General features: G+C 36.0%; 1 pseudogene; it reads right to left on the bottom strand.

The window, feature by feature from the left end:
* The window catches only part of LOC121420342, a 30,579-nt pseudogene extending 18,018 nt beyond the window's left edge, over window positions 1–12,561 (bottom strand).
* Window positions 12,562–13,031: the final 470 nt, after the last annotated feature.

Genomic DNA, 13,031 nt, shown 5'->3' with positions numbered 1-13,031 from the left:
CAAAAATACCTACATGTATTACAGCAGAAATGCAACAATCACATTGGCAACATCAACAGCAGCAGGAGCTCCAACAACCATGCAGGGAACATCGCGCGCAACATAAATAACTTCATCAAGAGATGCAACAACCACAGTGGTAAACATCAACAGCAGTAGCGACAACGACAGTAGAAACAAAGCCAATGTCAAGGATTAAGCAATCATACAGGAAACAACACAAGCGGCAACATCAATAAATGCATCAGGGGATGCAACAGCCATACTTGTAAACAGCAGCAGTAGCAGCGATGACAAGAGCAACCACACAGGCAACACCTTGAGCAACATCAGTAGCAATGCACCAGCAATGAAACAATCACACCAACAACACCAAGAGCAGCAGCAAAAAGAAAATAAATTCCAGCAACCATGATGACAACAGCAGCGGCAACACCAACAACACTAATGAATGTTGAAAAACTTGTACAAAAGTCAATGACACCACAGTTTTTTTTTAGAATTTATTGGACATTATTGATTAAAAAATGCACAATGATTTATTCAGGTTGAAGAAAATTATGTGTGAAAAAATTGTGTACATTTGAAGATGTTTCCTGTGTATTGAATAATATTTATGAAAATATAGTTTTATAGATGAAAATATGATTCTTGAAATGTCTACTTTTTATTTGTCATTGACTAAAGATAAATACATTTTCTTTGAATTTTCTTAATGAAATGAAAAAAAGGGAATTTATTCAAATGTTATCATTATTATCATCGTTCTTATCTTTATTATTATTATTATCACTATCATTATTACTATTATTATTATTATTATTATTATTGATATTATTATTATCATTATTATTCTTATCATTATTGTTATTATTATTATCGTCATCATTAAGTATTATTTTTCTCATTATTATTATAATTATCATTATCATTATTTTTTTATTATTATTTTGATCAATATCACTAGTAACATGTTAGTATTTGGATTAATTATTATAATTATTGTAATTAAAATCATTCCTTCATTTTTGTCTCACCTGCGAAGCAAAGTGAGACTATAGGCGCCGCTTTTCCGACGGCGACGGCGGCGTCAACATCAAATCTTAACCTGAGGTTAAGTTTTTGAAATGATGTCATAACTTAGAGAAAATATATGGACCTAGTTCATGAAACTTAGACATAAGGTTAATCAAGTATTACTGAACATCCTATTACAGTTTCATGTCACATGACCAAGGTCAAAGGTCATTTAGGGTCAATGAACTTAGACCATGTTGGAGGAATCAACATCGAAATCTTAACCTGAGGTTAAGTTTTTGAAATGTCTTCATAACTAAGAAAATATATGGACCTAGTTCATGAATCTTGGACATAAGGTTAATCAAGTATCACTGAACATCCTGCATGAGTTTCACGTCACATGACCAAGGTCAAAGGTCATTTAGGGTCAATGAACTTTGGCCGAATTGGGGATATCTGTTGAATTCCCATCATAACTTTGAAAGTTTATGGATCTGATTCATGAAACTTGGACATAATAGTAATCAAGCATCACTGAAAATTTTGTGCAAGTTTCAGGTCTCTTGATTAAGGTCAAAGGTCATTTAGGGTCAATGAACTTTTGCCGAATCGGGGGTATCTGTTGAATTACCATCATAACTTTGGAAGTTTATTGGTCTAGTTCATTAAACTTGGACATTAGAGTACTCAAGTATCACTGAACATCCTGTGCGCATTTCAGGTCACATGACCAAGGTCAAAGGTCAATGAACTTTGGCCGAATTGGGTGTATCTGTTGAATTACCATCATAACTTTGAAAGTTTATGGATCTGATTCATGAAACTTGGACATAATAGTAATCAAGCATCACTGAAAATTTTGTGCAAGTTTCAGGTCTCTTGATTAAGGTCAAAGGTCATTTAGGGTCAATGAACTTTTGCCGAATCGGGGGTATCTGTTGAATTACCATCATAACTTTGGAAGTTTATTGGTCTAGTTCATTAAACTTGGACATTAGAGTACTCAAGTATCACTGAACATCCTGTGCGCATTTCAGGTCACATGACCAAGGTCAAAGGTCAATGAACTTTGGCCGAATTGGGTGTATCTGTTGAATTACCATCATAACTTTGAAAGTTTATGGATCTGATTCATGAAACTTGTACATAATAGTAATCAAGCATCACTGAAAATTTTGTGCAAGTTTCAGGTCTCTTGATTAAGGTCAAAGGTCATTTAGGGTCAATGAACTTTTGCCGAATCGGGGGTATCTGTTGAATTACCATCATAACTTTGAAAGTTTATTGGTCTAGTTCATTAAACTTGGACATTAGAGTACTCAAGTATCACTGAACATCCTGTGCGCATTTCAGGTCACATGACCAAGGTCAAAGGTCAATGAACTTTGGCCGAATTGGGTGTATCTGTTGAATTACCATCATAACTTTGAAAGTTTATGGATCTGATTCATGAAACTTGTACATAAGAGTAATCAAGTATCACTGAACATCCTGTTCGAGTTTCAGGTCACATGATCAAGGTCAAAGGTCATGTAAGGTCTATGAACTTTGGCCATGTTGGGTTTTTTTTTGTTGAATAACCATCATATCTCTGTAAGTTTATTGGTCTCGTTCATAAAAAGTGGACATAAGAGTAACCATGTATCACTGAACACCTTGTGCGAGTTAGAGTAGTATTCAAAGTCAGAACTGCTGCTATATTGAACCGCGTGATGCCGGTGAGACTGCCAGAGGCATTGCACTTGTTTTCTTTTATTCTTCTTTTTCTTCTTCCTCTTCTTATTCCTCCTCTTCTTATCATTATTATTATTTTTATTATTATTATTATCATTAAGCATATTTTATCATTATAATTATAATTATTATTATTTTTATTATCCATAGGAGAAGGAGCATGCTATTATTTAGATTATTATTATTGTAATTAAAATAATTCCTTCGTTTTTTATTTTCTTCTTTCTCCTCCTTTTGTTCTTCCTCGAACTTCTTCATCTTTTTCTTCTTCTTTTTCTTCTTCTCCTCTTCTTCTTCCTCTTATTATTATTCTTATTCTTCCGCTTCTACTTTTTCCTCTCCTTCTTCTGCTTCTTCTTCTTCCTCTTATTATTATTATTGTAATTAAAATAATTCCTTCGGTTTTTTTGTCTCGCCTGCGTAGCGGAGCGAGACATAGGTATCACTATTTCCGGTGTCGGCGGCGTCGTCGTCAACAATTGTGTTGTACACCCAATAACTTTCTACAGCTTCGAGGTGGGATCACCAAATTCATACCAGAGGTCCATCTCGTGAAAGCACAGGTCAAGTTCGAATATGAGTTGAATTTGAATAAGGTCAAAGGTCAATGAACTTTCCATGACTGGCACTGTGCTATGTTGTACACCCAATAACTTTCTACAGCTTCGAGGTGGGATTGCCAAATTCATACAAGAGGTCCATCTTTTGAAGGTGCAGGTCAAATTCGAATGTGAGTTGAATTTGATTAAGGTCAAAGGTCAATGAACATTTTACTTCAGAACTCAGTACTCTCTATACTTGAACCAGATTTTGTATTTTACTTGTTTATTCTTTAAAAGCTGTTGTTGTTATTTATTTAATGAGCTATAGTTCTTGACACCATTTATAATATTCACACAAATTTGCCAAAGGTACAATAGAAAAGCTGTCAAAGTTTTCACTCACATTGTTATGAATTACATTCTTTTTCACTAACATTAATTTCTTTACTTCCATGGAAGTCATTATACATGTAGCTTCATAGTATTAACAGCATTCTTAGTGTTATCTCATTTCCTAGGGATAAAGTAGGCCTATAGCATTATTGCATATGTAAACTGTCAGAACCACAATTCACCCCCTAAACTGCTGACAGCCTCGGAAGTCATACAGCATAGTTTTGACATACATTCTCTTCATGACTGCAATATGCAGGCGAGACAACGCTTGGCGTTTGCCTTGTCTTCTTTTTCTTCTTCCTCTGCATCCCTCTTCCTCTCCTTCATATTATTATAATTACTATCATTATAATTATTACTAAATTTGTATTTTCATAATTGTTGTCTGTGATATTTTTTTTGTTATTGTTGTTCTTCATCATTATCGTATACTCCTTCTTTTTCTTCTACATCATTTTCTTCTTCTACTACTACTACCTCTTCTTTTTCTTCTTCTTCTTCGTCTCCTTCATATTGTAATTATTTTTTTTACTATCATTATTAATCATTGTTGTTGGTGATATTATTTTTCTTGTAATTGTTGTTGTTTTTCATCATCATTATCTTATTCTCCTTTTCCTCCTCCTCCTTCCGCTTCTTTTTGCATTGACGCCCAATGGCGACAATGCATTGTTCTTGTTCCATATTCCTATTCCGTAATCTTCTTCTTCTTCTTCTTCTTCCACCAAAATCCCATTTGTTTAACACATGGTTTTGTTAGCTCTACCCTGACTCCGTCCCTCATCCAAATTCATCCAAATTTGGTAGACATGTTGTCCAGCATCCCTAGTTGTGCCTCTCGTCTTCCATTTTCCAAAATCACTCATGCATGACCATCCAGGCGCCATTTTGTCAATTTCAAGTCCATTTGCATACCATTCTTCATTCTTTCATATCTCAGTCATCCTGCATGCTACAGACTTCTAACAAATTGCTATAGATAGTCCAAGAGTTGCTCCATCATTTGCGACGTATAACTTGACCTCCAAAATGCCATCTTCATGCCTTAAATTCAAATCCGAAATAGCCTTCCTTCAAAAACTTCATATTTATTGAAATGTAATGTCTAAAAGTCGTAAAATGGCCGTAACTTTTGTGTTTTTATTCATTTTGCGCTCATTCTTTTAGAAATTGATCACGGTATCATAACATACATGCTACTAGGTTTTCACGCATCATTGATCTTCCGTCATTGAAATAGCGCCCTCTAAAGTTTCAAAAACGCTTATCTTTGAATGCCCCTCATTGCGTCATGCATGGCCAAACCCGTACCCTTTCTTGGATTTAGGGTCTTCAAGATATGCCCTTTCATGCCATTTAAAAAAATATATACCTTACAACTGACGAAATATCTCAAAAATGCTCCCGAAAATCAGCAAAATACCCCAAAATGCACTTTACTGCCAGCACAACTTCAACTTGCTCTTATTTCCTCATTATTGAAGCTTATTCTTTTTAACTTGGCAGATATGAGTATTGATATATACTTAAACAGTTCGTTAATGTTTCGTAACAGAAACTAACAAATTGCTGACGGTAGCTTAAAATTATTGTGCAAAACCTTCATTTTTAATGTCTTTCTTTATATGGCATTTACTTCCGGTCTATTGCTTCCACACAAATAAAAGTGGTATCAATGTCACCGCATTGGAATACTCTTTCCAGTGATACCAAATACGACATAGGTTACAACAGAAAATTTCAAGATAAGTCAATCTGAACACATGGTATACTGCTCACAATGCACACATTTTCAACAACCACGTATGGGCCGCCAATATGGTCTAAAAATTTTTACTCGAGAATGTAACTTCCTATGGACAGCAAAATGTGCTAATATCCAATTTGATTAACATGTAATATTTGTTAGTCCTCCCCTGCCACCGTTCCTCATCAAAATTCATTCTAATTTGGTAGACATGTTATCCATAATTAGTGACCATAACTTTAGAAATAGCGCCCTCTATTGCAAAGTCTTAAAATAGTTGAATTGCCATAACTTCCTTTGAATTTATTTTTGTCTCATATTTTCAGGGTTTGCCAATTGTATCATTTCACATAATCTAACTGTGTTTTACGCATCAGTGACCATTCCTTTAAGAAATAGCGCCCTCTAATATTTTGAGAATGCATATCATCTACAGTTTTCTTTCTATCTCTTTCTGTTTCTTGCCCTCTATTAAATCAGAGGCGTCAATGCATGCACATCGTTCTGAAACGATTGCAGTTCTAGTTCTTCTTATTGTTATTGTAATTATTATCATAATTATTATTGATATTACCATTATTATTATCATTATCATTATTATTGTAATTATTATTGTTAGTATTATTATTACTATTATTATTATTATTAAAAACAAAATAAAACGCACCCTTTCGGCACTTCCGGGGGGGCTTTGGACGAAAGGACGCGTTCCAGTGAACGCGACGCGACGTGGCGCTCCCAACGCACCATTTCGGCCAAACCGGGGGGGCTTTGGACGAATCTTCGCGTTCGCGTTGACGCACCCTAACGCGACAGCACCCACCCTTTCGACATAAGCCTTTTTCTCCAGACCATAGCGAATACAGGCGACGATACTCTGTGGATTTAACCTCCAAACGTCACTTTATTGATACCACATGAAGGTAAGACACTTCATCCCACATAAGCCAATTTTGATATAGAAAACACAGGGCGTAACCACTCATTCAATGAACCAGGTTATGATATAACCTTGTTCTCACTTATATCTCCATGTGTGGCAAAATAAGGGTGGCAATGTTTGGCTTATTTTCTCTTTTTCTTTGGGGCAAATGCTTGATTTTTTTACACTGACAGTTTCCATTACACCTATTATTCATACAACTTGACTCGTATTTATATTTTATTCTTTAAATTATTTTTTTCTTAATTAAAAATAGAGATCAAAAAATCAAAAATTTTCTTGCCATATTACTTTCCATCAATAGAGGGCGTACAAAAAAATATGCCCAAAATTCAAGTTTTTGAGCACTCTGGTGAATACAAAAATTATTCCCAAATTACTAATGAAAAATAAATTGCAACTGTATGGAAATCAGTAATTTTGGTCACAAAAGTGATATTTTAATGATTTTTTAAAGTGTGTGCTCATTACAACATTGGCATACCATAGTCCTAAATGTAGATTCCCCACAGGCAGGGTGGTAGCAGTGAACAAGTGGGCGTAACTAAGTCTAAGTATGGAAGCTTAAAAGTGCCACCGAGATGTTGAGATAATTATCTCGGGAAGTCGACATCTTGATAGCAAAAGATAAGATGACGAGATTACAGATCTGATCATGTCGACATCTTTTAGAAGAGATTATGAGATGACAAGATCCTGGATCTCATCATGTCAACATCCTTAAGAAGAGATGACAAGATCCAGGATCTCATCATGTTGACATCTTGTAGAAGAGATGATGAGATGACAAGATCCCGGATCTCATCATGTTGACATCTTGTAGAAGAGATGATGAGATGACAAGATCCCGGATCTCATCATGTTGACATCTTGTAGAAGAGACGATGAGATGACAAGATCCCGGATCTCATCATGTCAACATCTTTTAGAAGAGATGATGAGATGACAAGATCTCGGATCTCATCATGTTGACATCTTGTACTTTGTAGAAGAGATGATCAGATGTTATGATCTCGTAACTCGTCATGTCTACATCTTTAAGAAGAGATGATTAGATGACATGATCATGGATCGAAGATCTTGTCATCTGACAATTTCTTCTAAAAGATGTCGACATGACGAGATCCGGGAACTTGTCATCTGATCATCTCTTCTAAAAGATGTCGACATGATGAGATCCGGGATCTTGTCATCGTCTGATCATCTCTTCTACAAGATGTTGACATGAGATCCTGGATCTTGTCATCTTATCTTTTTCCTATCAAGATGTAGACTTCCCAAGATAATTATCTCAACATCTCGGTGGCACTTTTAAGCTTCCAGTTCCATATCTAAGTCTAGAAAAAAGATGAACTAATTTGTTGAGGAAGTATTTCATTCAATGGCAATGCTCAACCACTCACACAACATGCGAGGTTAGTAATACTAACCTCGCACAACGCATGTGGTTTCATAGTGGACTTTGACGTTTTCATTCATCACACGAATGTGAGGGAATGAAAAACGCCAAAGGTTTCAGTATTTCTCCACTATCGTAATCTCATTTTTTTATTTATGTTTGTATTAAAAGTAAGTTAGAAATTGTTTATAAAAGTGTTTTTATCGCTTACCTCCAAGTCTCAACCAGGATACTCCGTTCGATCCGTCCTTGATACTGCGGTGGAAAGTACGCAAACAACAATCAAAAAGCAATTTTTCGTATCGAACATTCTCAATTCAAGTCGTCAGCGCATAATAGGAAATTGTACAAAAAATCAACAGGTTGCATCTCATGTATATACTTATTGGTAAAGTACGCCATCTTTTGACAAGATGATGATGAAAGTGGATTGAACGAGCAGGATGTCTTGCGAGTTCAGTCGGGAAAGTGGGATGATGAGGCAAGTTTATCGGGGTGCAGACATAGGCGGGGGAGGGGGGGGGGTCGTTTCCCCCTTCATTTGAGGCGGGGGACGTTCCCCCTAAATTGTTGATAACCCTTATTTTGCTTGTCAAAATATTTAGTGGTCCTTCCCTGAATTGTTTTTGCTTCTCAATTTTTTTTTCCTGCGTCCCCCAAAAAAATTCAGGCGCCGCCACCTAAAATTTGTGTGGTCCCGCCCTAAAATTTTGGTTGATAACTAATTTTTTTTGCTCTCTAAAAAAAAATTTGGTGGGTCCCTAAATTTTTTTTGCTTTCCGCCGCCTGTAACCCATCCCTTTTTCTTAATTGCATAAACTTTAATTTGAAAATATCCTTCATTTGTTAATGAAGGAAGACATGTTTTAATCGTTGTCTATTTTCTATACATAAAAACATACTTTGGGAAATGATTTTGTTATGGTTTGTCTCCATTTTCAAAAACCATTAATCAGCTTGCAATAATTTAGAGCCTTCCGTAGTTTGCGCAGGATCAAAGTTGGCACGAATAACACAAAGCTTAGCGATAAGTAGCAAATGTGACAGAACGAGCCTTTTCAACCAAATGTGCCTAAAATACAGATCTTGCATGATTGAAGTTTCTAATGATTTGTAATAAATCCAGATCGGCTGTGAATAGGGATCAGCTGAATATTAGATTTAGATTTAAATCTTGTTGATTGAAATATATTTTTGAGATTTAAAAGCTAATCCTTAAGATTATAAAATTCCATATTCGGCTGGTCACTATTCACAGCCGATCTAGAGTAATTTCTAATCGTTTTAAGTATATCTACTTAGCGATTGATCCGATTGAATCAATAAACTTCAATAAACTTCAGCAATGTAATTTTATGTACAGGTGTTTAAATTCTCAAATTCCAGAAAATTTTCGTGATTTCTTTACGCATGTATCAAATATACATCATTTTGATACCCGAAGAAATAACCAAATATATATTCCTAAACACAAAAAGATTATCTTTCAACACAACATCCGTTATTCTGGCCCGAAAATGTGGAATGATCTTCCAGACTACATAAAAAAATCCTTGTCAGCAACTAGCTTAAAATTTAAGATTAAAAAATCAATTTTATCATCCTATGCTTGAATATCCTAATACCTTACATTCCTATTGATCTTAAGTTAACATGAATAATGTGCAAATGTTGCGGCATTATTATTTTTATCTCTCCCTCTCTCCATCATACATTGTTGTACGCTCTACTTGCTAGGTACTCGGTAACTCATGCCCGCCCGCCTTCCTGCTCACTTCTCCCTCTCTTGTTTTCTTCCCGTTTTCTTTTCTACTTCTCTTCTCCTTTCCTCGCCCTTCTTATCTTTGTATTGTATTTTGTGTATTGTATATATTTGTCCACAGGCGTATCCCGCCACAAGCATTATGCTTCTAGGGACATACGCCTTCCTCTTTACACATTAAGTTGTTTATATTTATATTCTTTATAGAAATTGATTTGAAGTGTATTCTTGTGAACAATAATGAATGTAACTTTGTAAAATGGAGGAAAATAAATGTTTATTTGAATTGAAAAAAAAATAATTAAAAAGAGTGTTACGGACCCCAGTATTTAGAGGGAAAAGCGGACAAGAAGTATGTTGCCGGTTTCACATGAGTCGAGCGCGAACATAAGCTGAAATTTTTACTATACACACTCTTAAAACAAATCACTCAAATTGACTAGACCAGTAGTCATCTGGGTGCAACTGATATGGAAATCACTGATAATCACAGTTTTGACATATATTCTGGTCAGAAATAACTATGTTCTAGTAAAATAAGACTAGAACACAGTCAAATTTGACTATAATAACAGTTGCTCCCAGCAGACCCTATTAACCAGTTGACTGATTTGTTTTTAGAGTGCATGAATAGGCACTATCTGACTATACTGACTTGAAAATTAAAGGACTAATCCACCCAAGCAAAAAGATAATTTGAATAAAAGAGAAAAATCCAAAAAGCATAACACTGAACATTTCATCGACATCGGATGTAAAACAAGAAAGTTATGACATTTTAAAGTTTCGCTTATTTTTCACAAAACATTGTGCATCTATGCACAATTCAGTGACATGCAAATGAGGCAGTTAATAATGTCCTTCAGCCACAAGTTTGGGTTTATTGTTTGATTTATACAATATTTCAATTTTTACGAATTTGACGATTAGGACCTTCTTGCCTGAAGCACAAAATGTTGAAATAATGGAATTCCACGTGTTCAGGGAGAAATGAAACTTCATTTCACATGACAATGACGAGAAAATCAAAATATTTCATATTTCAAACAATGAAAAACAAAAGAAATAGTGAGTGAATGACATTATCGACTCTCTCATTTGGATTTGGATGTAGCTGGCTCGTTCATATAACTGTTTTTGTGAAATGAAGTGAAATTTTGAAATGTCATATGAAATGTCCAAAAAGAAATTGGAAATGCATCATATTTTCTTCAGGCACATTTGCATTTTTCCTGACACATATTGCAACATTTGCACATCTTGCAATTGCACTTCTTGGTGCATTTTTTTTTCTAGAACATCTTTGTGGTGAAATAAATGTTGGGGAACCTGGTAGCGTAAATTCATGTAGAATTTCTTTTCTAACACAAGGTCGTTCTTCTTTGATTTTTTTAATGAAATCCTTCATGGATTTTGAGATCTGCTGTGTTGAGCGCGGGGGTAAGTAAAGACGTGCTTCCCCAAATTGGCTTCTCTTGAACAGCGTCCAACTTCTTGCCAGTAGGAAAGCACATCTTCACTTGGCCCCCGGCCAGTGCACAACCCCACACGGCGGATCTCAGCCAAGGACACCCCCATACCTAGTGCAGACGTTGTAATGATAACACGGATGGGGCTGTCCTTATCGACGAAGCTGTCGATAAGTGTTTGTCTGTCACTCTCTCCAAAAGTACTAGAATACAACCTAATCAAACCTAAAGAAGGAATATCGGAGGGAAGACAAACCATTAAATCAAACAAGAGATGTGAAGCAATACTACCCAGGACCAAAATCCACTTGAAACCAATTAGAGCAAAACCAATTGAAACCAGTTGAAACCAATTGAAACCAATTGAAACCAGTTGGAAATCCAACTGGTTTCAATTGGATTTTGGTCCTGGGTAAGTGTACGACAAAAAATAATAGTTTTTGGACAAGTACTTTTTTTGGTACGTAAATCATAAATAAGCCAGTCAAGAGATGATTGTATTGTCGCTGGTTCTAACGAAAACTTAATGAAAACATCGGGCCTGTCTGGTGAACCAATAATGAAATGAGGTGATAAGGAAAGAATAGAAAGTATATCGTCACAAACAGAAAGTGTAATTGTACCAGACAGGAGGAGCCAAGGAGTCCCCACTTTCATTGCCTGAAGCCGTCTTAGGTTGGTGTACGACGGCCGGAATTTCATCATCGCTGATGGCGCTACAACAGAATATACCACATGACGGCAAAAAAAAAACAGAAAGAGGAAAATAATGCTGGGCGCCTAGAATGCAACTAGCAGTACAACTTGCAAATCGTAAACAAACCGGCTTGTGAATAATATCGCGCGCCCTCTTTAGGCAAAAATTGATATCCACGCTGAGCAGGAGAAATCTACGTGAAGATCACGAAAAATGCTCTTATTTTATTAAACAAAACAGCATAGAGAGTTCAACAAACGATCCATATGGTTCGGTAAGTGTCATAGAATAAATATAATGCTTAGCTACGATGTAAAGTCATAGTTATTTTAGTAAAAAGGGTGTGAAAGATTCGCGTGCACCAGGTGCATATGAATCCTTCACACACGAGACGATTTGAAACCATGAGTGATGCTCAACAGACGATGGGTGGCAATGCGCACAGCTTACGCACTCGCATTTCCTTTTCCCATAGCAATTTGGCTCAGTGGATCTGCCGACTTTTGGTAACTCTAATTACAGGCCAGTCCCGATTTCAGCCCCCGTCCGTCCAACCATACCAGCGCATCGCGACTCCCCAAGCGGTAGACGGCGGAGCCACGGGCGTGAGCCGCACAAGTCTGCGACTGTGGCAGCTACACACGGGAACGCGAGAAACAAACGCGCAGAACCGCAGTATTGATCTTATTATTCTCAGTTATGAGGACATTTTTACTCTATTATGTAGAAAATACAGATGTCTCACAAGAAAATAAAATATACAAAACATATAAATGGGTATACCTCGTTCAAAATGGTTGGTTCACGCAAAAAATACGGATTTGTAACGCCGAATCTTCAGGTTGTAAGGCCCAAAACCACTATTTCGGCACAATTGGTCAAAAATCATGTCTCCAGCGTTCTTGCTCATCTTTCGGAGAAACAAAGCTTTTTCTGAATGATTTTGTGTTTTAATGTGATGCCAAGGGACATGTAAACAAAAGTTAATTTAATTTCAAAGGCAAAATTTAAGCAATAAAGCGTTGGGGGAGGGTTGAATTTGGGCTACAGGCTAAAAAGTGCATGTCGCCAGTAATAATTTTTCATGTTTTTTCAACTTTATTTGAATATATAAGCACAGAGAAGAAACTTAATCACAGCTTTATAAAGGCAGCTAAATGCCCCATGAAATATACCAAAATCTTTTGAATTAACCGTTGTTTTAAAAAAATACACCGCTTGAAAATGTGTCTCCGGATCTAGTGAAACCTACGTTACCATTTTTATACTCCATATTCGGATATGATATTACAGTGAGAACTACACCACTACATTGTTTTTCT

This window comes from Lytechinus variegatus, chromosome 8 (assembly GCF_018143015.1).
Source record: "Lytechinus variegatus isolate NC3 chromosome 8, Lvar_3.0, whole genome shotgun sequence".
Lineage (NCBI taxonomy): Eukaryota > Metazoa > Echinodermata > Echinoidea > Temnopleuroida > Toxopneustidae > Lytechinus > Lytechinus variegatus.
Note: the sequence above shows the minus strand (reverse complement) of the source record. Positions and strands in the feature narration are given on the sequence as shown.